General features: G+C 42.2%; 1 protein-coding gene across 2 annotated transcripts in view; it reads left to right on the forward strand.

Annotated features, from left to right (window-relative positions):
• The window catches only part of LOC107269990 (plasma membrane calcium-transporting ATPase 3), a 128,900-nt gene that overhangs the window by 44,608 nt on the left and 69,889 nt on the right, over positions 1–14,403 (forward strand). Inside the window, exon 1 of one of the 2 annotated variants that reach the window (XM_015744519.2) lies at positions 10,314–12,298. The exons of the other annotated variant lie outside the window; for it this stretch is intronic. The gene's annotated coding sequence lies outside the window, so the exon portion shown is untranslated. Of the gene's footprint in view, positions 1–10,313; positions 12,299–14,403 lie in introns of those variants that run through there. 2 annotated transcript variants of the gene reach the window in all.

The raw sequence follows: 14,403 nt of genomic DNA on the forward strand, positions 1-14,403 counted from the left end.
GGGGGGGGGGGGGGGGGAGCTTGGAATTTTGGTCCAACGCAAGACACAAGAAGGGCTCGTTTCTATGTGCACCGGCATTGGGGTAAGGTTAGATCGGAACCTTGGTTCAGGTCTTAACGATCGTCTCGACCTAACCTAACCTCATTCTCTGATTCAAGATATGTCGACTCTAAACTTCCGTTCGTCGTGAACTACACGTGTGCATCCCCGTGCGAGAAGTCGCAGAAACTTCAACCCTTCCGGCGCCGAAAGTCATCCAACCCCTTTCCTTATTTCGCCTACGTCCACAACTCCGTTCCCTGTTTAAAGTCTCACCGGTAACCTCTGACCTCCCTCGGGCCCCTTTCCCACTCAGCTACCAAAGTACCTACCCTTATTTTCTACTTCTCCTTTTCGCTCGTTCCCTTACCTCTTTCCATCCTTGGAGGAAAGCTCCCCCCCCCCACGAAAGCTCCGTGACCTTCCACAGGTACCCGCACCCCTCCCTGCCCCCCCCTTCGCTTCTCTTATCGACCTCACCTAACCTCAACAACCCTCTCCCATCGCTATCCCTATATCACACTTAAGCGCATACAGCTACCTACTGTCAAATCTGAAAGCGCTACTACGAGACTTGCGCAATTTTCCCAATCGACACGTATTACCTTCGGGCTTTGATAGACGCTGATATCAATCGTCTATCTGATTCCCGGATTCAGTATCTCTACTATCGAAAAGGTGAATTTGCGTCAGCCTTCGAATTATTGATTGTTCTATCGTGATCGTCGAGCATTATCGATTGATCGATATATCTTTATAGACGAGATCAAGGATATCTGTAAATTGTTAATTTTATTATTGGTACTTTTTTTTTTTTTTTTTTTTTTTTGAAATACGCTGCAGTTTGCCAGATAACTTACCTGTTATCTTATTTATCTCTCAAGGTGCTCGTACCCGGGATTATTCAATAAGCACTTTTCTGTTTTTATGGTTTTCGTTACTCCTACTTTTTTGCTTGTAAGCAATACTGGTCCTCTATCACACAGCTGCTCTGGCACTTTCCATTGCGCCCTTTTCATTGATTTACTATATACCCTCCGACCTACAAGCTACAGCGACCTCATCCCCGGCACTGAAACTTCATTAATGAAGCCCGCCAACGACACTCGTGACTGCAACGAAAGGGTTTGTGGACTCGACATTATATGGTGTATCAGCGAATCTGCTGTGCGAATCCACGGAACGAACTTTTCTAATTGAATAAGAAGTAACTGTCGTCACTGCGGGTTCTGAGGGTGATCAATAAATTGCATTGATTGGTTATAATTAATTGCAACGTACTGAGTGACGTGTTAATTACGGCTTAAGGCAACTTTTCACGTGAATATTCGACGAGTTACGTGTTTATGAAATTTGACGTTTTTTTTCTTTTTTTTTTTTTTTTTTTTTTTTTTTTTTTTTTTTTTCTTACATTTCGCTTTTCCTTTACTTCCTGCACGTAGTGTACAAGCTGTTTAACACGTGCGGCACGAACATTTAGAATCGAGCCGACAGGGACGTAATAATAGTAGGTATGAAATGAGAGAAAAAAATATTATTTTCATTAACTCCCACGAGTTTTCAATTAGCTCTAGAGGAAAAAAATCAAGAAAAGTTTTACTTGATTTACTTTGCAAATTTGTAATTTTCCAGAATTACATGAACCGCTATGTCGAGTAATGGACTTTCTGATAGTTTCGCCACTTGCGTCTAAGCAAAAAAAAAAAATATAACGGGTGCAACGGAAAAATTAAATGCTTGGGAAGTTTTTATTTTTATTTGCAAAAGGAAAAGTAATGCAAGATAGCACGAAATTACACGTATTCCTATGTAACGAATGAAAATGCTCTGAACAGACAATGAGACTGTTTACGTCGCGAACATGGGAATTTGACCAGAAAATGCCAGTTTGAAGCAGTAATGCGTTAAGGCTGTGTCCCATTTATGCGAATGACGCATAACGCTACAGTCGGATACACACAAAACAGTAAAAAAATTACGAGGCTGCAATTAATATGGACTCGGTTCCATCTTTCCACTCGTTACGTCCGACAATTCTTTATCTCTTTTTTTTTTTTTATTCGGCGGTTTCTCGTTTCGCCCGTGAGAAACATTATGAATGTGCGTATCCGACATGCGGTTTTTATCTTGTTTTACCGCCAATCCATTGAGAAAACGCGAAAAACCTAGGGCCCGATGAAAGCAAAAAGCAGATAATCAAGAGAAATAAAAGGCTGGAATATTTTTGAAAAATTCAGTATTAACTATACACTAAAGATTGCTCAATTTCATAATAACTATGAACGATTTTTAATTATTTTCCCATATTTTTGTTAAATCTTCAGATTATTTATGAAATTTCCAATTATTTATTATCGAACCTATCGGCTTAGCCATTCGACTTAACGAGTTGTCCCTTACAAGTTGAGCTTTCAAAAGCCAATCGATATAGGAAAACTCGATCACCGTGTATATAGAAAATCACGGCCTGCCGAGCTTGCAAAAGCTCGATAGCACATTGGTCAAGGAAATAAAGGCTGTTCGCTTCTAGGGAGTAGTATAGTAACAGTTTCGGTACATTATGTATCAATCTATATACACAAGCCCATGTACATAAAAGCACACGAGTATTACATGAGAAGTGAAAAAAGCTGCACGAACAAATTTTTAGTATCAAGCACTCTTTCATTTAGTCATATACGAGTACTATCAGGATACAACGAGAAGGGAAGTGGTAGTAAGGAAAAATTAGTAGAAAAACCTGGCGACTATGAGACATTTAGGAGAAGAAAGAAAAACTTAAAAAAAAGGAAGTAATTCCAAAAATCTATGAAAGAAATTTTTTATTTTTTTTCACATATTAATTTTTGTTTAATTGATCTAACTTTATTCTTGCTTTTATTCCTGGCAGCGGATCGTAAGTTATCGGGTCCATTTAGTTGGCACTGGAAGTTCGATATCCATTAGAAAATCCACGTAGATTTATGAAAACGATGTAAGCTTTACTTAAATAGGACATTATAGACTGTCCTATCGAGCTCCTGTCGCGTTGCCATAATTTAAACGGACAAACCTAAAAAAATATTTTTTTTCTACGTATCTTTGTCAGTCACCTATACCGACGAAATAATTCGAACATTCCATCCTGCATTGGCGACCTGTATCCTCAAAAATTAATATATCGCGTGTCGCACTACTCGTCAGCCATTTTCGTACTTCAGTTAAACCATAAACATTGTTATTGTCTTATTATATAGTTTGGAATTTGTAATCGTGACTGGGAAAATCACGAGACACGCGAAACGGCCGTTGCGATCAAGTGGCGCCATCTACTCGCGGTGAACTAAAAGGCCACGTGATCAGCCAAGATGGCGCAGATGAGTTCCCGATAGCGAAAGGAGAGAGACCGTTGTTGATTAACGTATTGTCGTTGGCTTTGCGGACTGCCACTACTGATAGGGTTTCGTTCGGCACGCTATATCTATAAGGGTCTTTAACTCTCCGCACCCAACCGTACCTTAGTCAGGGGTTAGGTTCTCGTGTTACGGCACGCACTGCGGTACTGCCATCTTTTGTTTACGCGATTATACAATCTATCGCAATACTTTGTGCGGCTTCGCTATAGTCAAGGTGGTGAACCTAAGTGCATTTCGATATCTAAATTCGTTACGCTCTACTTATCAATTACTAATACATTGATCGACTGATAAATTTTTTCTTTTTTATTAACGTAAATCATTCAAAATTACAAAAGGTTATTTTTGTTCTTTATGCATCGTTGATTAAAAATTTGTGTATTTTTATTACTTAATGGAGTACACGGTGCGTATACCTATAGATATATTTGTGTACAGATCGTTCAGTGTTAATCGACAGTGGCGTCGGCATCGGTACGTCGAAATCTCAAACTCATAACTCAATCGTCGGATCGACCTCTAAAATCTAAAATTATCCTATCAAGTAACTCGGCGTACGTATAAATTATTTATGCCACAAATCAGCCCATAAATTTCGCCATGGCTACACGTAACCGCGTACACAGCGGCTAAGTACATAATATAGATAAAATTCACATAACAAGTTGAGGCAATGAGAAAAAAAGGGGAACAAATTTTTGTAATTGTATCCTCCCTTCGTTAATAAATCCCAAGAACAAACTGCTGCGTATATTAAATTGCATAGTCCGAAACATAAAATTATCTAGAAAAAAAAATAGCGCTTCGACATTTTTTATATTGCCTGCTTAGTCTCCTATATTAAAAAGAAGTAAGGGGATCGGACTGCAGTACGTTATAGTGTACTTAATACGACCGGGGCCCCGTTATACATTGAGACGGCACTGATTAGCAGACCTGCTGGCTTCTTAACTCTCAGAGCGCCTTCCTCTGCCTTGTTTATCATCCCTTGGGGCTTTTCTTGGGGGAAGAAAATGTTCGACTATCTATCTACTCCTACGAAGAGAATTTAACGAAAAGGAAAGGATCGAGCGAAATAAGATGGCGGCTTATTAGATAAAAGGAACCGGACTTCCGGCATAGTTTAATGCCACTGACAATCGACGATTGACGCATACTATAAGGCAATGAGATATAACACGTATCGTCCTATGTAATAATGACGTCATAACTGACCTCAAATTTTTCATTCAATTAACATAGATCGCTGATTACATATTTCAAAGTCGCGCTCAAGGTATATGAAAAAATTAATATTTTCCGTATAATATTATTTATTCCCAACCACAAAGATATCCCTTACTCAGATATCTCAAAATATCCCGAAAGAGAAAAGATAGTGAAAAAAAATATTTTTGATATTTCTTGATTATTTTACCAAAACTGCCTCGTCACGAGTATCACGATTCTGAGAAAATTGTATCGCTTATCAGATTACATTATTTACAGTCGCTCGTCCTCTTCCGCCTTCATAAAGTATCACCGCCGTCATCCGGCTGAACCCTGCATTCCCCTACTACTGCGACATCTAATCCTGACGTCATTTCCGCTCAACCTTGACAGACGGGTGAGACGTGTTAACGCTGAAAAACGATCTCAAATTTATATTAATTCTTGAAAACCTTTTATTGCCATTTATTAAGTTAAAAAACTTGTTTTTTTATATCTTTGAAAGTAAAGTTATTTATATGCGATTTTGTGTCGACCAGCGCAACAAGTGGATTTTGATATTTCGTAAATTTTTTTTTATTGTAAAATGAAGTAAAAAATTAATTTTGAATAAATTTCTATTACGTGCAATGTGTCATATGAATGATACATCAAGATGGAATTGATTGCGTCACGTCAGAGAAACCATCGTATTATAGCTAACGTATCGACGCTCCTATTATTATTCATGGTATTTATTGATTATTGCATATTGATTGGTATTATCGTAAACTGTGACTCCGAGTCGATGATACGTCGATATCAGTGCGGATTGACGGAACGCGGACCACTGTGATAAATTATTGTGTACGAGGAATCATGTGAAAGGAACGAATTAAGAAATAAATGTCAGGAAATAAAAGCGGCGGGAAATTCAAATGGTCTGATTCACTTCAATTTATTAACCAATATATCGAAGCTTTAGAAACAAGCGCGTTTACGTGAAATCCCAGGGCGATTTAAGCGAATTAATTATTTGATTACCGCCAGAGGGCAGCAATCGCGTTACTGAAATTACGTGAAATTTCCCGATTGCAATTTAACCTTATAATAATTACCTGACACGTTTAACCTCCGTACTTTCGTAGGAGAAATACAACTTTTTTTAATTTACGCCAGTGATACATGAAAAATTTTTAAATTTATCTTTATTCCTGATTTTTCTCATTAATTTTCAAAATATTTATCTTCGTTCTATTTCATTCATTATTATTATTATTTCCTGTGCACTTTCACCACCACAAGTAAACCTCTAAACGATCAGTCAATCGTTCAATTAATTTTCAGCTGATTTCACCACCGCGTTATTCATTTACCATATATTTACACGAGCCAACATTTACATTGCTTATCAGTTATCAATAATATTGATACGTTCGCTGCACGGAGAATTAATAAATTTCAAACATTTTTCACTATCGATCAAAAATAAATTTCCTAAATTCAGTCCACTGTATACCTCGTATCCCACGAAGCAATTAATAGTGCGTAATTTTTTATAATTAAAAATTTTTTTTTTCTCCCCCTTCTTTACGAGGCTCTTACGGCCGAGGACGACACAATAAATTCGGATATAAGATCAGCAAAGGTCGTGAACTGCCTCACGGTATGTTGCGTGTCTCCTTCAATTATCGTGCAGTTATCCCTAGTGTCATAATTAATGCAAATTCCCTAACGCATTAGGATTTTCTAGTGGAGCTTCAGGGAAACCTAAGGGCTGGAACGGCGGGGAGTGGCGGGGAGGGGAATTTCGATGAAAGTTGCTCATTTTGCGTCCCACTTGAATTTACCAAAGTGCCGACGAACTTTAACACTAAAGCGCGCGACACTCGAAGCTCATGATCGATTAATTCAATATACTTTTCCTCTCCCTTTTTCTTTCTCTCCGCCACTTGACTCCTCGACACTCGTCCGATTATTCTTCTCGACGATTCCACGATTTGCCTGATCTTTTATTTAATTGAGTCCTAAAAATAATTTAATACAGTTTTAAAAAAAAATATTATACGTGTCCTCTCTCTCTTTCTCTCTGTCTTTAGATCGTAATTTTTTATGGTCACGTGACTTTTCCAAAATACCCAATGTGATCCACATACCCCCCACCACCACCACTCTCTCTCTCTCTCTCCAGTATTCTCAACCAGCCAAACCTGTAATCGAACCTTTATTTGAATTAAACACTCGAAATAATTGAATCCTACACGAAAGGAATGCCTTCCATCTCCAATGACGATATCCTGGCTTGACTCTACGATTTCCAAGTAAATTCGATGATCCAGAGATAGAAGGGAGACTCGTAGTGACGCGTGATGCACGCTGGGACGTCGTTAAATTCATTACTCATAGTGAAGTCAGTCACGATGTCGACGTAACGACCAAGTCAGTGGAGCTATATACGATCATAGAGTTAATACAGATAGAGCAGACAAGCCATAGGCTGCTCTGCAAGTGGAAGTGTCCGTTCGCTCGTAATGAGAAAGAAAGAGATAGCTGAACCCCTTCAGCTATCCGACAGCAAGCACCCTGATTTGCGTCTATCTCTCTCTTCGCCGCTGCCGCGTCGAGAGCTGGCTTGTCTGCTCTATCTGTATTAACTCTATGTATACGATTCGGGTTCCTAAAATTGAAAAATGTTGCTGGTCTTTCATCCATCGACTATGGAAAGACGAATCTCGAATGGACTATAGAAAATCTAGAATTGACTTAGCTGCTCGAGTATCTCTCATTAGTCTTAATAAAGCACGAAGAAGAATCTACGAGTGGGTTCTCAATTATTAAATCGGCCAGTTTGGAACAATAACAATTTGTTCTATTATTCGCTCCCTCATCTTTTTCCAATAATATGGATTCCACGAAGCACTTTATAGCCTTTTTATTTCTACTATTCTGTTTTTCTTTTTCACCTCGCATACCGCAGACACTTGGCAGTGCATAAGAGATTCCAAACTCCCAATGGGAATTGCGTCGTAAAATGTCGGTAACGTTCGGTGCGATTCGCACTTCCGGTTACCGACAGAGACACACGTGACACTTGGCAGATTTATAACAGCTGATATATCGGGCATTGATGTCAGGATGATCGCATAAGAACTGCTTGACTCGTGCACCGTTTTTATCGTCTGAATAATTTCAGGGATGCATTGATCCTTATGAATAATTCATGAAATGCCCGAATTTTATTTATTTTCCCATCCAAACGCGTCATACCAATTTTATCGGCTGACTTCATTTCGAGGCAGTTCGTTAGGTACATTGCGATGACAGTGTGACGTCATTCGTACATATAACGGATACGTCGATGACAATTGTTATGGAATGGATGACGACTCGCATACTTTTAAAACGATGACGTCAGAATTACTACAAGATCCGAGACCAGAATACAGATAAAGATGTGACTGGATTCTCGAGAATTTTCTGAAGCCTCGTTAAACCGGTCAGCCTTGCAAAGTGAAGAAACGACAATCGATAGGACCGCCTGTCGTGGAAACGTGAGGAATATTCAAAGTGTATAATAATAATATGAAATTTATCATTGAAAACGGGCATTTTGCGTTATCGCAAGAAACGTCAAAGGAGATTCCAAACCGTAAACCAAAACAGTAAACCCTTGTCTGGCAGTTAATCCTATCAAACGATCAGCATTATGCTATTGCGAATGAGCCTTAAGGCTGACTTCTATCGCATTTGTAGACTGCACAGCGCAGATAATTCCAAGAGATAATAATCCCACGGGGAATAAACAGCGTTGCCAGATCCAACGTTGATACCTGCGTTAACATAGATTTGTAATAACCGCTGGACGGGTGGTGTCGTTGGAAACCAGCCATTATGTCATTGGTATCTTTTATACTGGCGCGAATGCAGTCACGCAGTCCCAGTTTAATTTGCAGCCGAAGGAAGCAATGGGATGGAAGTAGAAATATACCAAAGACTCGGCTGTGGGCAGACGGCAGACTGGCTGACGTTATAACGTATAGCACAGGAACATTAGTAGTAGTAGATATAGTACGTAATCCGTCAGACGCGGGTGTATGGTATAAATGATAGAATTAAACGTCAAGAATATTCAAGTACGGCAGTGCGAAGGTTATGAAGAAGTTTCTGCAAATAGCTGTCTTCAGTACTTATACATATATATATAGGTATATACACTTATGGGAATAATGACAATGGAAGTAGAATAGAAGAAATAGTCAGACACGGCCTTATAGATACCAGTATAGGAAGTAGACTGTACGTATAGTAAGGAGGGGCTGATCGGTCAGACAAGAGAAGACCTAAGTAATTAGAAATTCCGCGCATCAGAAGTATATCGAGATATTAAAAAGAAAAAGTATACGATAGTCAGATATACGTAAAGAAATGGAAAAACGAGGATGCAAAGAATTTACGTAGAATTTGATTGATAAAAGGGATAAGTAGAAACGGTCGGTAAACCGTCAGCCGTGGGACTTTTATGGTTTGCAGTGGAAGAGGTAATGTCATTGTCAGACGGGGATCCGTAGGAGATCGGTTAATGGGTGAAAGAAGACGGGTGAGCGAGAGAGGGCATGGAGGGGTGGGACGGGGAGTAAAAATAAAGCAGCCCAGGGCCGGAGAGTGTAGTAGAATCCGCGGCGGCATTCTGCCATGTAAAATGACCTAGTGACGTCGTGTTTAGTAATCGATTTGAACGCCGCCGACGCTGGCTCGGTGCGACGGAGCCGCGACGTCCGTTCGTGTGCGTGGCAACACACCGACGGCGATCCACGTCGGGGAGCCGGTCGGCCATCTTGAATTCTCTCGCGCGTCGCGACGTCGGCCGTCTCGCGAGCCCCGCGGCGACGTTGCCGCGTGAGCAGCCCGCACGAAATAGATATTTCCATCGTTTCCAGTATCCAAACTATTTAGTGGACTTGTCTTCTGTAGCGCAGGAGAAATGTTGCGCATGCGCAGTAGACGAGGATCGGTTGTAAGGCGAGTGCGTGTCGACTTACGTTCTACGTTTGAGCCCATCGAGTGTACGCTGGTAATCGTCTTATCTTTGTAAAGGAAAAAGAAAAGAAAAACGTTCAACGTCCCCCCTACGTAGGCGTAATCTGACGTAACCTCATTTGAAGATCTTGAGCCAACAGCTTTCTGGATATATAAGTATGTCGACCATCTAAAAACCCATCCCCGTGACCTTTGGTACAGTTTCGTTCAAAGGAGGTCGTGCCGGCAGGATTGGCGAGACTTCGCGAGGGTCTGATTCGGGTTCAGAAGGTCCATACTATAGGAGCGCATAGGATAGGTTAGAGAGGTAGGAAAGAGGAAGAGAAAGAGGGTAAATGAAGGAGCGATTGGGGTGGGAGGGGGGATGGACGGCGATTGAGGGGAGGGGGTACGAGCCAGGGAAGTAAGAGGACAGGACAAGGTATAGCGGGTCAGGAAAGGTTAGGTTAGGTTAGGTGAATACGAGGGCGCAGAACACGGTGCGCCCGGGTTGCCGGCGTTGGAGTCAGTGACGATGAGAGAGAACAGCATAGGCGCCCTTCTTGCTGTGCTCTGCCCGTGCCAGCGCTGTATATCTATAGCTAGTGGGCCTACCTCGATGGTGGTGGGGATGAACTCGGCAGTGCGCATGCGCGACCGGCCCGATCTCCCGTAGATCACAGAAGCGTCAGTCCGACAAAGACCGCAGTACCGTACACATCGTGCACCGACCCACATCTATCTCTCTTCGGACACCGAGGACTCCCCTCTTTTGACTCCCTCCTGTTTCGCCGACAAACAAGCAAGAAAAAGCCAAAGAAAAACAAAATAAGAAAACGACAGCAAAAATAATATAATAATATTAATAATATATCGACACATCGCCGCACGGATTTCTTTTAAAAAGAAGAAAAAATATATATATATATATAAATAAATAAAGTTTCAACGGATGCCGTTTATCGCGTTCGCATAACCTACGAATATTCATTGTCTCTCGCTGTACGCATATTATATATATCTATATACATAAACTATATTACATACACACATATATATATATATATATACATATACGTGGTCGTTGTAGTTATACGGTCAAATCGAGTTTAAAAAATTTATTTATGAAAAGAGGCGCCAAGGAGAAAGTTTACTGCTCGGCGAAGCATCGGCAAAGATCGTTGTCAGTCGACGGGCCCGATTGTGTCATCGTCCGCTCCTCCGTTTGATCGCTTTGGGTCTTATCTGCTGTGACTACGCGAACGTCATCGTCATTGTCGTCATCGTCGTCATCGTCGTCATCGTCGTCGTCGCGAACCCACGTCGACGCTGCGATCGCGCAGCATCCACATTGTCGCGTCAAGCTCTGCAGATATCCTGCCAGGAGGATCCTCTCGTGACTACTGGTCGTTTCAGTCGAAACCACCCAAGAAAGTGAAGTCACCGTGGCTGATATCGTCAACGCCCAACGTTACCGATCCCACCGTCGACCCCGGGGGCACAGGAGCGTCGTCGGCGACAATCAGTGTGAAAGTACGACGATCCCTCGTCTGCGACGTCGCTCACGTGAAAATTCAGTGAGATCGTAGGAAGGACGGAAGGAAGTGAGGAAAGAAAAAAAAAAGACAAGGATAAAGACAGCGAGAAAGGCGAAAAGAAAGACGGGAAAGAAACACTCCATTTTTAATTCTTCTAATTTCCTACGTCATTTCCGGTTTGACTGTACTCAAGGAAACTAGCCCCTTTGCCTCTCCTCCCTTTCTCTTTCCCCACCACCCTATATAGCATCGTCATCCTCCCTCTTGTACCTTTAATTTCTTATCGGTTATCAACCACCTCCCACCTCTTTTTGCCCCTCGTGGCTCTTCCTACATCCATCCTTCACTTCCTCTTCCCTATTCTTCAACGACCTTCTTTCTACCTCAATTCCCGGGCTACCATTATTCTTAATCCGTGCCCTTTGACCTCTTTGAAAATTTCTAACCTACCCCCCGTGTAACACCTTCCGCTCTCATCGTCGTTGCTAAGACGTTCTCCCGGGCCCAGGGCCAACCGGCAGGCATCAGTTCGCTTCCGTGATAGCCGCGAGAGACCGTCGACCATCAAGATTGAGCCCGGGATTGAGCGCGAGTGCCCGAGAATCCCGTATAAATGTGTCGATCACGGTACAAAAGGTGCGGGAAACAGTAAGCCGGTTTATTTTTAGTGCGCGCACATCGCGTCTCGGTTGGCTCCTCCTGAGAAAGGAGGAAAACGCGCGTGAGAGTCGTAAAGCCGGCGAAGAAAGAGAAACCAGGAGGCGACGGTGTGCCGAGAGGAGAAAACGGAGAGCAGGAAGTTGACGAAAGGCTGGAGAGAGAGAGAGAGAGAGAGAGAGAGAGAGAGAGAGAAAGGAATACTAGAGACAATTAAAGCCACCTGAACTAATAAGACGGTTGAGGTAGAAGAATAAGAAGGAAAAAAAAAAAGGAAAACGAAAATTCGCGAATGAATTTTTTGCGTAATTTAAAATCTAGTTCCGAATAATTAATCATAACGTGTGACACGTTACGCCATTGTTAACAATATATAAAGTGGCCCCAATGAAGTGGCTCATGTGACATAAAATTCTTAATCTTTACAACCTCAACCACGACATCGGACACCTTCGCGGTGACACGGTGAGTATATGTAATATAGCCACATATGTATCACGTATGTACATAATAGACGTGTATATATGTATACACCTCGCTGAATCCCTGACGGTGAGGATTGATTCGACATTCTCATGGCAGCGCCACTCGGAACCAGCACCCCTTACGTATTCGGTACTAAACCACCCTCGGGACGACCAGTACGGCAGTCGCTACCCTTCAATTACCCCTCCACCCACCGGGGGGTGGGGGGGGGCATCCTTTTTATTTCCTTAATTCGTAAATTTCCTTCATGACTTATAAACCATTTTTTGTTTTTTTTCCTCCTTGACTGTACCTAATCAAACTCCTTGATCCTCACAAGTGTCCCTGATGATCATGATCACGATTGGGGTGGTTGTTGTGATGGCTCCTGGTGCACGGTGGAATTACCGAAATTATGTAACCGCTCGCGGTACATCGCGAGAGAGTGGGTTTGCGTTAGAGAGAGGGAGAGAGAGAGAGAGAGAGAGAGAGTCGACTGCCGAAACCTCTTAGAATGCCTGGGCCACTCTCCTTCGTCGGACATTATTTCGGGAGTGCCAGCGCCGCCAGAATTCACTCTGACATCACACTCACTCGGTATCCATTGGGGCGCATACCTGACGTACTACCTACTGCACGTACATTCTACATACTATAGCACTGGCTACCATGCGAGAGTTCACTGGTACCATTCGTTCATGGAAACAGAGTCGATTGGTTCCTCCCAATTTTAAGCTATTCTTTATTATCTTTATAACCCACTTCACGATCTTTCGTACGGCGTCTGGTATTATTAATTTTTTATTATCGAATATATCTTACCAGGCTTATCACGTTATATCGCACAGACATTCCCGTGGCTAAAGCACGCGTACGCACATTCCGAGTGACGTGTGCGTCTTACGTACCTGGGGATGCGTGACTGATCAATTCCCCGTGCCTTTACTACTTGCTGGGTTTTTTTTTCTCATTCAACGATCGAGAATTCTGCTCATAATTCTATTAATAGAGGAAATCCCGTTTTTCTTGACGTCTTTTGTATTTTTTTTGCTTTCAATTTTTTTAAAAGTTTTATCTCGGTTTTTTTGCTTTTCCGCTATTCCGCTGTCCTTTTGTTGCTCCCAGGAGATCTTCGTCCCCGTGCCGGATATTCCCGGTCCAGACTCCAGACTTGTTTCACTCTTTTCTTGAGTTTCGTTATGCTTTGCTACTGGGAAACTTGATACCGCCATTACGGGACGAGAGTAAGAGAAAGAGAGAGAGAGAGAGCGAATCGCTTCCCCTTCGTAGCCAGTTTGGGAACTCGCGTTGGGATAATTCGTCGTCGGGACGCCCGGCGTTGAATTAATGAGCCTCGTCGTCGTTACCCCGTTGGCCAAGAAGTCGACGTCCCTCCCTTCGTCTGATTCTTTACTTTAATGTCACTCCCGTAAAACTGCCCCTAGGTAACGGAAATTCCAGAGTTTACGCGAACGTACTTTGTACTAAATATAATGAAGATATCGAGAAACTCTTTTATCACTCCTATATATACATATATATGTATGTAATAGGAACGCGGGACTGGTATTACCTTCCACTCAATGATTGCTCCTCGTAATTTATCTTCTTCTTCTTTCTTTTTACTTTCTCTCCTTTTCCTTTTTTCCTCTTGATTACTTTTTAACGTGTTGACACGTTCTGCTTCGTTTTGCTACGCCTATTCGTACGAGCTCCTTTTTCTCTTCTCTTTTATTTCTGTATATATATATATATATCTCCAAACCGACTGTGAACTTTGAGCCGCTTTCGCAGCAAAGTGCCACTTCAAAAGAGTACGTGGCCAAAGAGAGCGAGAGAGAAGGAGAGAATGAAAGGATTCGCAGGCAAAGGGCACGTGGCCCCACAATGACGGATAAATGAAAACCAGCCAGGAATTTATTACTATCTACCTTTCTTTCTCTCGTTCCCTTTTCCAGTCGCTTCCGGGCTTTCTTTTTTCTTGCTTGCGCCCCTCGCCCCTCCCCACTCCCATATACCACCGCGACCATCGTCACCATCGCCTATCCACTTCCTCCCCACCGCCCTTTGTATTTTCCTGGAATTATTATTCTCATGCCCCCCCC

Source organism: Cephus cinctus, unplaced genomic scaffold (genome assembly GCF_000341935.2).
Source record: "Cephus cinctus unplaced genomic scaffold, Ccin1 Ccin1_scaffold0695, whole genome shotgun sequence".
NCBI lineage: Eukaryota > Metazoa > Arthropoda > Insecta > Hymenoptera > Cephidae > Cephus > Cephus cinctus.